This window comes from Euphorbia lathyris, chromosome 2, assembly GCF_963576675.1.
Source record: "Euphorbia lathyris chromosome 2, ddEupLath1.1, whole genome shotgun sequence".
Taxonomy (NCBI): Eukaryota; Viridiplantae; Streptophyta; class Magnoliopsida; order Malpighiales; family Euphorbiaceae; genus Euphorbia; species Euphorbia lathyris.
In genome coordinates, this window is record NC_088911.1 from 15,544,450 (window position 1) to 15,555,097 (window position 10,648).

The window sequence follows — 10,648 nt, forward strand, 5'->3', positions numbered from 1 at the left end:
ATAACTACAACATATGAAAAAAATCGAATATTTACCTTCAGAAATATAATACTATCTATCGTGACCAATGAATATAATGGTGGAATACTATCTATCATGCTTTATATAGAAGTTTATTTGTGACTTTTGGATTTCCTTTGCTTTGTGTTTTTTCATCTTCCTGTAACTCTTGCTTTCTTTTATTATTTTAATTAATAGGCTAGTAATTATTTAATATATTATAAATATAAATTTATTATTTTTAATTAATTAAATATTTTTAATCTGATTTTTTACTACGTTGACAACTCATCAAAAAGACCTCTAAAACACTTCTTCTCATTTCTCTCTGCTCCTGTAATTATATATAGTATAGATAGATATTTAGAGTGGTGTCAGAGAAGGCATAATAGAATAATAATAATATCATAAAAAAGTCAATCGTGATAATAATATAAATGTTATTATAATTTTTAATAATAAATAAAATAATTAAATAAAATTAACATTTATTTAAATGAAAATATATACACAAAAATTAAATAACACTAAACTTAAAAAATAAATAACATTTAAACTAAAAAAAATAACATTAAAATAAAAACTAAATAACATTAAAATATTAGTATTTGCCTTGCGGTAAAAAATCTAACAGCATGACTAAGAAAGGAGAGAAAGGCGATGGAGGGCGATCTAGGGCAAAGGAGATGGGAGGCGGCCGGACGACGCTCGGGCTGGGGAGTCGGGCGGCTGGGTCGGCCAAGGGGGGCGATCTTGTGCAGGGCAGTGGCTTGTCGGGGGACGAAGGATATGGGGCGGAGTCAGGCGGCGATAGGCGAAGAGAGCGATCTCGGGATCGCGGACGACCGTCGTTTATGGAAGATAAGGGGCTGAGTCCGGCGCTTGTCTCGGGTTGCGCTGGGGAGGGGAGATTGGAGAGTTTGCGGGAGTGGTGGGAAATTGACGCCGAGATCCGATCGGCAGGGGATGGGCAGGGGACGATGCGCGGGGTGCCAGGGATTAGCGATGGAGAGTTGGCGAGAGGCATGGGTGATGGGGGTGTGAGGCGCCCAAATGCGGAGGGAGACGCGGCCCGCACGGCGCTGGGCTGTGAACAAAAGGGTATTGCGGCTATGGGGGCTGGCCCGGCGATTGTGCTACCGATAGGGGCTGCTGCCCAGGCAGAATTGTCGGCAGTTGCCCATAGCCCTAGGGCAGTTTGTGAGGCGGAGGTTATCCCGGGGGCCGGACCGCTGACCCAGGGGGCTGTGGGCCAAAATACCATATACCCTAATTCTAATCCGGGTTCTTGTAAACCGGTTGATATGGTGAATAATCTTACTGTGGAAAATGATATGGGGAAAGTCTCCTGGAGAGATAAGGTGTTAGGGGTAGTTGAGGAGGAACCCATGCTGGAGGATGCTATAATTGAGGATGAGTCTGAGGATCTTTTCTCTGACTCTGATGCTGAAGATGGTGATCTTGATGACTCGCTGTGCCCAGTGATCCGTCTGTCCTCTGATGATAAGCGTTTCCTTAGATCGAAGTGGAAGTTATCCTTAATTGTCACGGTCCTTGGTAAAAGGATTAGTTTCAATTACTTTGCCCAGAGGATCCAGGCTCAATGGGCGAAGAAGGGAAAAGTTACCATTACAGACCTTGAAAATGATTATTATGTAATTAAATTTACAAGGGCTGAGGATTTCAATGCTGTTGTTAATGGAGGACCTTACATTATCTCCAATCATGTCTTGGCATTGAGGCCATGGGTCCCAAATTTCAATCCTCATGATTGCTCTGTGAACAGGATCCTTACCTGGGTTAGATTCTCAGGTCTACCTATTGAATACTACAATGAAAGATTCTTGAATAAGATTGGTGGCCTTGTTGGGAAGGTTCACCATGTTGATAAGACTACCGTTGGGGCAGTAAGGGGCAAGTTCGCCAGGGTTTGTATTGACATTGATCTCGCTAAGCCTCTTCTGTCCAAATTCTGTGTTCAGAATAAAGTCTTTCATATTGAATATGAAGGTCTACACAATATCTGCTATGAATGTGGCATGTTTGGCCATACTTATGATGGATGTCCTCAAAAGAGGAAGGTGGTGGAGGAGAGGGTAGCACCTACCATAGGTAGAGTTGAGGAGAATCAAGGTGATGGAAGGAATTTTGGTCCATGGATGCTTGCCAAAAGGTTGGTTAGAAGGAAGCCACGTGCTAATGTTGTTAGGAGTCATTCTCCAGATATCAGTAAAGAGATGACCTCTCTCCATATTGCTCCTGAGATCAAGGTCAGGGCCCCTAATATCAAAAGGGGTGGTGATGCTGGTGAGGTCTCAGCTTCCGGTTCGGGGTCAAGGTTCGGTGTCTTATCTATGGAGGAGGGACAGGATTTGGATCCTGCTAATGAGCATATGGAGTTAAGCATGCCAGGCCTGGAATTGGCCGAGCCTGCCTCCATTCTAGGTGATTCTATTAATCCTCTTTTTGTCTCTAAAGCTGATGCCAAAGGGGGTTCCCAGACATTCCCCTCTACAGGGAAAGTGTTGAATAATGAGGTTAGTATTTTGAATCCTCTTGTTGATGTTCCAATTGGAAAAGCTATGGGAATTAATAAGTTGAATATGAAGAAACCCAAAGCTAAACCTAAAAAGAACCCAAATGTGTTGGATTCTTGGGATAAAAGGGGGCCTTCAGGTACCTCTTATAGGCTCTCCGGAGCCCCGAATAAATACCTGATCTAGGGTATGGGCTTGTGTCAGTAGTCTTCCTTTCTGATGGACTTCTTTGTTTGGAATGTTAGAGGTGTGGCTAGCAAGGCGACCCGCATCCATGTTAATGATCTTATTAAGCAATTTAATCCTTCTTGTTTTGCTCTCCTGGAGACCAAGGTTAGTGGTTCCAAAGCAGATGAAGTGGTTAGAAAGTTTAAGAATTGGAGTTGTGTTAGATCGGAGGCTACTGGCCGGGCTGGGGGGATTTGGCTTTTTTGGAAGCCAGGTCAAGTTAATATTGACATTATTAGTATGGACAATCAATTCATCCATTGTAAGGTGTGTTGCCCTGGTAATAAACCTTTCTTTGTCACCTTTGTGTATGCCGATCCTGTTTTGACTAACCGGAGAAGGCTGTGGGAGATCCTGTACTCTATGAGTACTAGCATGGTGGATGCTTGGATGGTGGCTGGGGACTTTAATGACATTGCCCTTATGAGTGATCAGAGAGGAGGGGGTAATCATTATATGAACTGGTGCCTTAATCACAAGCAGAGTATGGATTTATACGGGCTGTCGGACCTGGGAGCCTCTGGTCACAAGTTTACCTGGAAAAGGAATAGCGTGTTTGTTCGTTTGGATAAGGTGTACGCTAATGTTGCTGCAATCTATAGATTTCCCGAGGTCAATGTGCTTAATCTCCCTTTCCGTCATTCTGACCATTGTCCTATCCTCGTTAAGCTGGTTAAATGTAATCGGCTTAAAGGGAATAGACCTTTTAGGTATCTTGTTGCTTGGGATTCTCATCCTGAGTTTAAAATTTTTGTCAAAGCCAATTGGCACCCTCATTCTGATGTTCTCCGTGCCGCTGAAGGGTTCAAGAGGAATGTGGAAGGTTGGAATAAAAACATCTTTGGCCATATTATCAGAAGGAAAAACAAGCTTTTGAGAAGGATGGAAGGCATTCAACGTTGTTTGGAGGTCCGCTTTGACCACAGTCTGAGTTGTCATCTTAGATCCCTCCAAAACGAGTTGGAAGCAGTTCTTAGACAAGAAGAGCTTCTTTGGTTCCAGAAATCTAGGAAGGCTTGGATTAAGGACGGGGACCGGAATACCAGGTTTTTCCACCTTTCAACGATTATTAGGAGACAGAGGAATAGGATCGATGCCATCAAAGACTCCAATGGTGTTTGGACTTTTGAGGAAGAAGATATTCGGCGCCTTCCCTTGAATTCTACAAAGACCTCTTTAAAGAGGAAGCGGTGGACTTGATGAGTGCCCACTCTGGGATCTCCTTTCCTAGGTTGGGGGAGGAAGCTATGAAGGAAGATTTCCAGCCTATTGACCTGAAAGAAATTGATCTGGCTTTCTCCAGTATCGGTTCTACTAAGGCTCTAGGGATCGATGGTATCCCTGTTAGCTTTTACCATAAACACTGGGATACTGTGAAAGAGGGCATTTACAGTTTTGTGTTAGGTGTTTTTGGTGGTTCCAATGATATTAGGCTGGTTAATAAAACCCTCCTAGTTCTGATCCCTAAAGTTGATAAGCCTTCCTCCTTTCTTCAGATGAGGCCTATCAGTCTTTGCAATGTGCTTTATAAAGCTATCACTAAGATTGTGGCTAATAGAATCCGGATATTATAAGCCAGAATCAAGGGAGTTTTGTTCCTAGCAGGCAAATGATGGATAATGTTGTTATTGACCAGGAAATGGTCCACACCATGAAGATGAAGAAAGGAAGGAAAGGGATCGTGGCTCTCAAACTACATCTGGAGAAGGCTTATGATCGCTTGAACTGGAGCTTTCTTCTGGATAGTTTGATGAAAGCTGGTATCCTGAAGAACTGGAGGAATTTAATTGAGAATTGCATATCCTCTCCTATTTTCCAGGTTATGATCAATGGAGACATATCTGATGAGTTCTTCCCCTCCAGGGGAATTCGCCAAGGAGATCCTATGAGCCCCTTCCTTTTTGTTATTGCTATGGAAAGATTGTCGCACCTGATCCAAGAGGCGGCCAGCAAGGGGATCCTCCACCCTATTTCCATCAACAAACATTGCCCTCCTATTACCCACTTGTTCTTCGCTGATGATGTGATGTTGTTCGTTGAAGGTAACGAGGAGCAAATTAGTGTGGTAATGGATATCCTTAATTGCTTCTGTATTGCGTCTGGCCAGAAGATTAATATCCATAAATCTCGAATGCTTTGCTCTAAGAACATGGACAATGGCATGTGCAGAAGGCTTAGTGATCTCTCCGGCATCCCCCTTACTCAGTCTTTGGGGAAGTATCTTGGGGTTCCTCTTCATAGTGACAGGGTATCCAAAGCCTCTTTTAAAGATACTTTGGACAAAACTAACGGTTTGTGTGCTAGTTGGAAAGCTAATTCTCTTTCCCTAGCAGGCCGTCTTACTTTAATCCAGTCTGTCAACTGCGCAGCTCCGAACCATATCATGCAAGCCTGTAGACTTCCTGAGCCGGTTCTCAACGAGCTTGATAAGATTAACCGGCGTTTCCTTTGGGGAGAGTCTGGAGAAGGGAAAAAGATTCACCTGGTCCCTTGGAAGGAGGTCTGTCAGCCGAAAAGCAAGGGGGGTCTTGGCATCAGAGAAGCCAAGGACAACAATAAAGTTCTTTTAATGAAGCTTCTCTGGAGAATGTGGCAATGCCCATCCTCTCTTTGGGTTCCTCTTCTCTGTGGCAAGTATCGGAAAGACAAAAATTTTGGTGGCCCGAAGGAGAGAGTTGTCAGTTGTTCCTTTCTCTGGAAAGGGCTTAGCACTGTGTTTGCTGAGTTCTGCATGGGGGTTGGCCTGGAGGTGGGTAATGGCAAGTCCATCAGTTTCTAGTTTGATACTTGGATTGGTGACAAACCGCTTATAGAAGTGTGTAGTTCCTCCCCGCCTAGTAACATCCGTAGCTGGAAAGTAGCCGATGTGGTGAACTCGGAGGGTGACTGGATCTGGTCAAAGTTTGATACCTTCTTTGACCTGGAGACCCTCCTTAAAATTAGAGGAGTTAAGATTAGTAATCAAGAGGAAGAGAAGGACAGGCATTGCTGGGCCCTGACCAACAATGGCGCTTATTCTTGTAAGTCAGCCTATGAAGCCTTTACCCCTAACAGGGCCGATCCTCTCTCGGATATTTGGAAATCCATTTGGACCCTTAAAATCCCTTACCGTATGAGGAGTTTCCTCTGGCTGGGAGTCAAAAACAGGCTGCTCACTAACTCGGATAGACACAGACGGCACTTGGCGGACTCAGGGGCCTGCAGTAGATGTAGAGGCCATGTTGAAACTTTGTGTCATGCTTTGAGGGATTGCCCCAAGAGTAAAGAGGTGTGGAAGAAGATTCTCCCTTACCACTCTCTCCCTTCCTTCATGGCTCATTATGAGGTTGACTGGTTCTCTGATGGAGCTAGTGGTAAGTTATTGGCTAACATGGAACATGGTGATATTTTCTTTGCTATCATCTGTCACCAAATTTGGAAGTGGAGGAACGATGAGATCTTTGCTGATAAAACTGTCCTTAGCCCTGATTTACTTGATTTCTTCTCGAAAAAACTCTCTATTATTACTGAGAGCTTCAAAGGGGATCCCTTGATCAGATCTACCCAAAATAGAGAGGTCCATCTCGTTGGTTGGAGCAAACCAAGAGAAGGGGTTGTGAAGCTGAATACGGATGGCTCTTGCCTTAGCAATGGAAAAATTGCTGCCGGAGGAGTTCTTCGTGATGAGGGTGGCGCCTGGCTGGCTGGTTTCACCCATAACCTGGGGATGGGTTCTTCCTTTTCGACAGAACTTTGGGGTATTCTCTCAGGAATAAAGCTTGCTATTAGCCTGGGTGTTAGGAGGTTATCGGTGGAATCTGATAACTTGGAGGCGATCAACAGGATTTCAGATAACCATGCTATTTGTCTTAACAGCCAAAATCTTATCAAAGCCATTTTAAGGCTTCACCCTTCCTTTGAGTTCTTAGAGTTCAACCACATCTACAGGGAACAGAACCGGGTTGCGGATCGCTTGGCGGTAGCTGGGCATGAGGGGATGTTAGGTGTTTCTACCCTTTCTGTTCCTCCCATCTTTCTCTCGTCTCTTCTGTTAGAGGATAGAATTGGGGTCAGCCTGCCTAGGTTGATCCCGGATTAGTTTTTTTCTTTGTTTGTTTGTTTTCTTTCCTGTTTCTACAAAAAAAAAGTATTTGCTTTGCGGCAAAGATAAGGCAAGACAAGATAGCTCTGATATATATATTTAGAATGAAGTTGAAGATGATATAATCGAGTAATAATAATGTCATGATAAAGTCAACATAATTTTGAAGTTATACCAATTCATATTAATATTTAACAAATCCTTTGCACACAAATGTTTATTGGTTTGAAGCGTACTCAACACATATTTATATTACCATGTCATACAATTTAATCAATAAATGAGGTTGTTGTGCTTCGAACTCTTAATCACTTGGTTAGATACCATTTACGAAACCAATTGAACTAAAAACTTAACATGACAGTTAAAAGTCCAATTCATATTAATATCTGACAAAGACTATTATTAATATACTTATACATCCTATAAAAGGCATCCTAGTTGGAATGTAATATATTTTTCTTATTTAGGAAAAATGAGGTTAAAGATCGAGCAATTTGGTAAATTCTGTCAAGTTTCAATGTGTCGGAATTTTGAATTTCTAAACCCTATTCTGATTGGAAACGGACCAACAGTCAAAATCCAGAACTATGCTATGGTCTCCATCCTTTTGTGTCCAAATTCGATCATTTAGGGCCTCAAAATTGTGAATTAGTATTATTTTTGAATTAATTTATATTTTCCTTTTCTAATTAGGATTCTATTTTCTTATTCCTTTTATGATTATAATTTAGTATTTTACCTATTTATAATTTACTGGGGAGCTTATTTCGATTAATAAAATTGTAATTTTTCACGTTACCAAAGTACTTGAGAATTGGAGCAGTTAGTTTTACTTTGTATTGTAGTCGAGCAAAAACAGTGATGGATCCTGAAATTTCCAAGAGGGGTAGTGAGATTTTTACAATTTTTTTTATATACAAAGTGTTCTAAAAACTATATCATTTTTAGCCAAGTAAACAATAAATTACTATAAGAAAATTTCAGAGGTCAATAAGTCACTTTAAATTTTGATAGGTATATTCATAATCTAGACGTTAAGAAAACTCTCAAGTTTTTCATAGTGTAGCGTCAAGATAAGCCCTTCTTAACTTTGCTTTGATTTTTTCTTTATTGATTTTTTTTATCAATCTACACTATGGTAGGTTTGATGGTTTCTCTTTTATATGTTTTTTTTTTAATTTCTTATATTTCTCCCTATATGAGTGGTTATGGGTTGTCTCCAAATATATCTGTTATAATGTTTTCCTTCATCGAAAAAAGAAGAGTTTTATCTACCATCACATAGATTTGACTCATTAAAAGATTATGAAGTATTTTTTGGGGAAAAAGACTCTGAAGTCGATTCTAGATGATGTTTGTTTCTCGCCGTTGTGTCAAAAAAGTTTCAAGCATTGTGTATCATTGCTCTATCATGATCTATGATATTGAAGATGCAGATTCAAGCTCATCTGCTATACTCGTGAATTGTAATTTTTCAATTACTTGCATCGAGATGTACTATGAATGAAATAATTACTTTTTTTTATAAAAAATTTAGGTAATCCATATATCATTTTAAGCAAGTTCAAAACTCGATATGGGAGGCAAAATAACCTTTTAAGTAGACCTATTCATGGGCTGGGCCGGGCTGGATTTGGGTCGGGCTTAACCGGGCTTGTCACATAATTACTTTGTCCAAGCCCAACCAAGCCCGTACTATATTTATATCGGGCTCGGACCGGACTGGGCCAAGCTAAAAGAACTAATTCCCAAGCCCAATCCGGCCCGACCCAACTAATATCTTTGTATTTTTTTTAAATTAAAATGAAACTAAAAAATTATAATATAAATATAAATAATAAAATACAATAAACTAAATTTTAGAGGATTATTTCAATAAAAATCAATTAACGTAATATATGGTTTGGAAATTTTTATGTTGAAGAAATTTAAAATTTTTATTTTTGGAATATAAAGTTTATTAAACTATAAAAGTTATTAAATTAAAATTATTATTAAAATTTCGAGCCGGGACGGACTGGGCCTGAGTTTTGAGACAATCCTAAGCCCAACCTACTCTATATGCGGGCCTAAGCGGGCTTGGGTCGGGCTGGACCTATTACAAAACATATACGTCCAAGCTCAGTCTTTGAAGAACGGGCTTGGATGTGCAGGACGGGCCAGTGAGCTTTTGAACAAGTCTACTTTTAAGAGTAGGAGAATCACATGGACAAAGTAGCAAGAGGTGGATGCCACCCTATCCCTCTAGATTCACATGAAGATTTTCTTTTATGGTAGAACACATTTGATATTGAGTTACATCTTCCATTAACTTTAATTTCTATATATGTGTTTTAAGTTATAATGAACTAGTGGCGGAGCCAAGAGTTCACATTTAGGGGGTTAAGTTTAGCCCGATCGGTTGAGGGTAATTGCCCAAAGTCTAGCCTGTTAGGGCTGTAAAATTATTTTTAGCCTCCAACACATGAAACTTCATCGTTTTTGCGTGTTAGCTAAAATATTTGAAAGTGTTCGCCATGTGGAAAAAAATAAACATATTTAATTTTTTATAATTTAAACACTATTTTTTTTAGTTATATATATATATTTTATAATGGTCATAATGTGATGGAATCTTTTATTGTTTAAATTGCTAAATGGCATGTAATAATTATAGAAAACTTAAATTAGAGCTTAACCCTTTTATATATTAATCTGGGAATGCGGAACAGTGATCTGGATCTTCGTCGGGAATGTCTGGTTTCTTCGGGGATCGGCTCTGCGCGGGGAACGGTCCCTGCGGACACTCCGAAGATTAAGACAGTTAGTGATTCAAGAGAGTATGGAAATCAAATGTGAGTGAGGTAGGAAATTAGTTACCCCATCCATTCTTCTTCCTTCATTTGGTATATTTATAGCGGATTGCTCTCGGCCTGTGGGCCTCTTACTGTTCTGGCCCATTTGCTGGTCGGGCATTGTTGGGCCTCTTGGGCCTAAGTGATATTCCGAATCAAGTAGTCCCCTCCCCGGCGAGGTTAGCCGAGTATTATATGCGAGGAGACGCGGATTTAATAGGATTATTCTCTTCTTAACGAGTGGATGACAGCTGGATGAAAGGTGCTCGATTTCCTCATAGAGACCGTTCAGATGCGCTCGTGGGTTTTAGTGCGCAATTTATTGCCCCTTCATTAAATGCTCTTGCACGCGCCGTAAAAATGACTTTGAATGTCGTGCCTTGCCGGCGCCTCCACTTTTGGTTAGGTATAAAATGCAGGGGGAGGCTCTATTGCTGTCTTATTTCGTCAAATTCTCCTCCCCTTACGATTTGGCCGCTTCGCTTTTCCTTTGGAGCCGCCGTTTTTTATCGACCGTTTCGTCGGTGCTCCGTCGTTTGCTCGCGCTTGCTGGGCGCCAGGTATACTGATTCGACGGCGTTCTGTTGAAGATTCTCCACGACGTTTGTCGTAACCTTTTCGAGGTCCGTCGAAACGCTTATCTCTCCTGTTTTTAGTTCTTTTGTCTAGTTTGTTTTCTTTCTGGGGAGGGGGAGTATGTCAGAGGGTTCTTCGCGGGGAGCCCTAAAGCGACTGCCGCCAGTGACACCGGGTGACTTTACACTCCATGACGTTTCCCGAAAACGATCTGTAAAGCGAAAAAGGCGAGTAGGGACGGCGGAGGAGGGCGGTGCTGCCGTTGGAAAGAAAAGGAAAACCGTCATTGTACGCGCGTCGCCTAGCATTGAGCGCCCGCCCGGAGGGCCTGCCGCTGGTGTCCTTGAAGTAGTTGTGGTTGTACCAGAGGGAGTGATTACCGAAGAGCG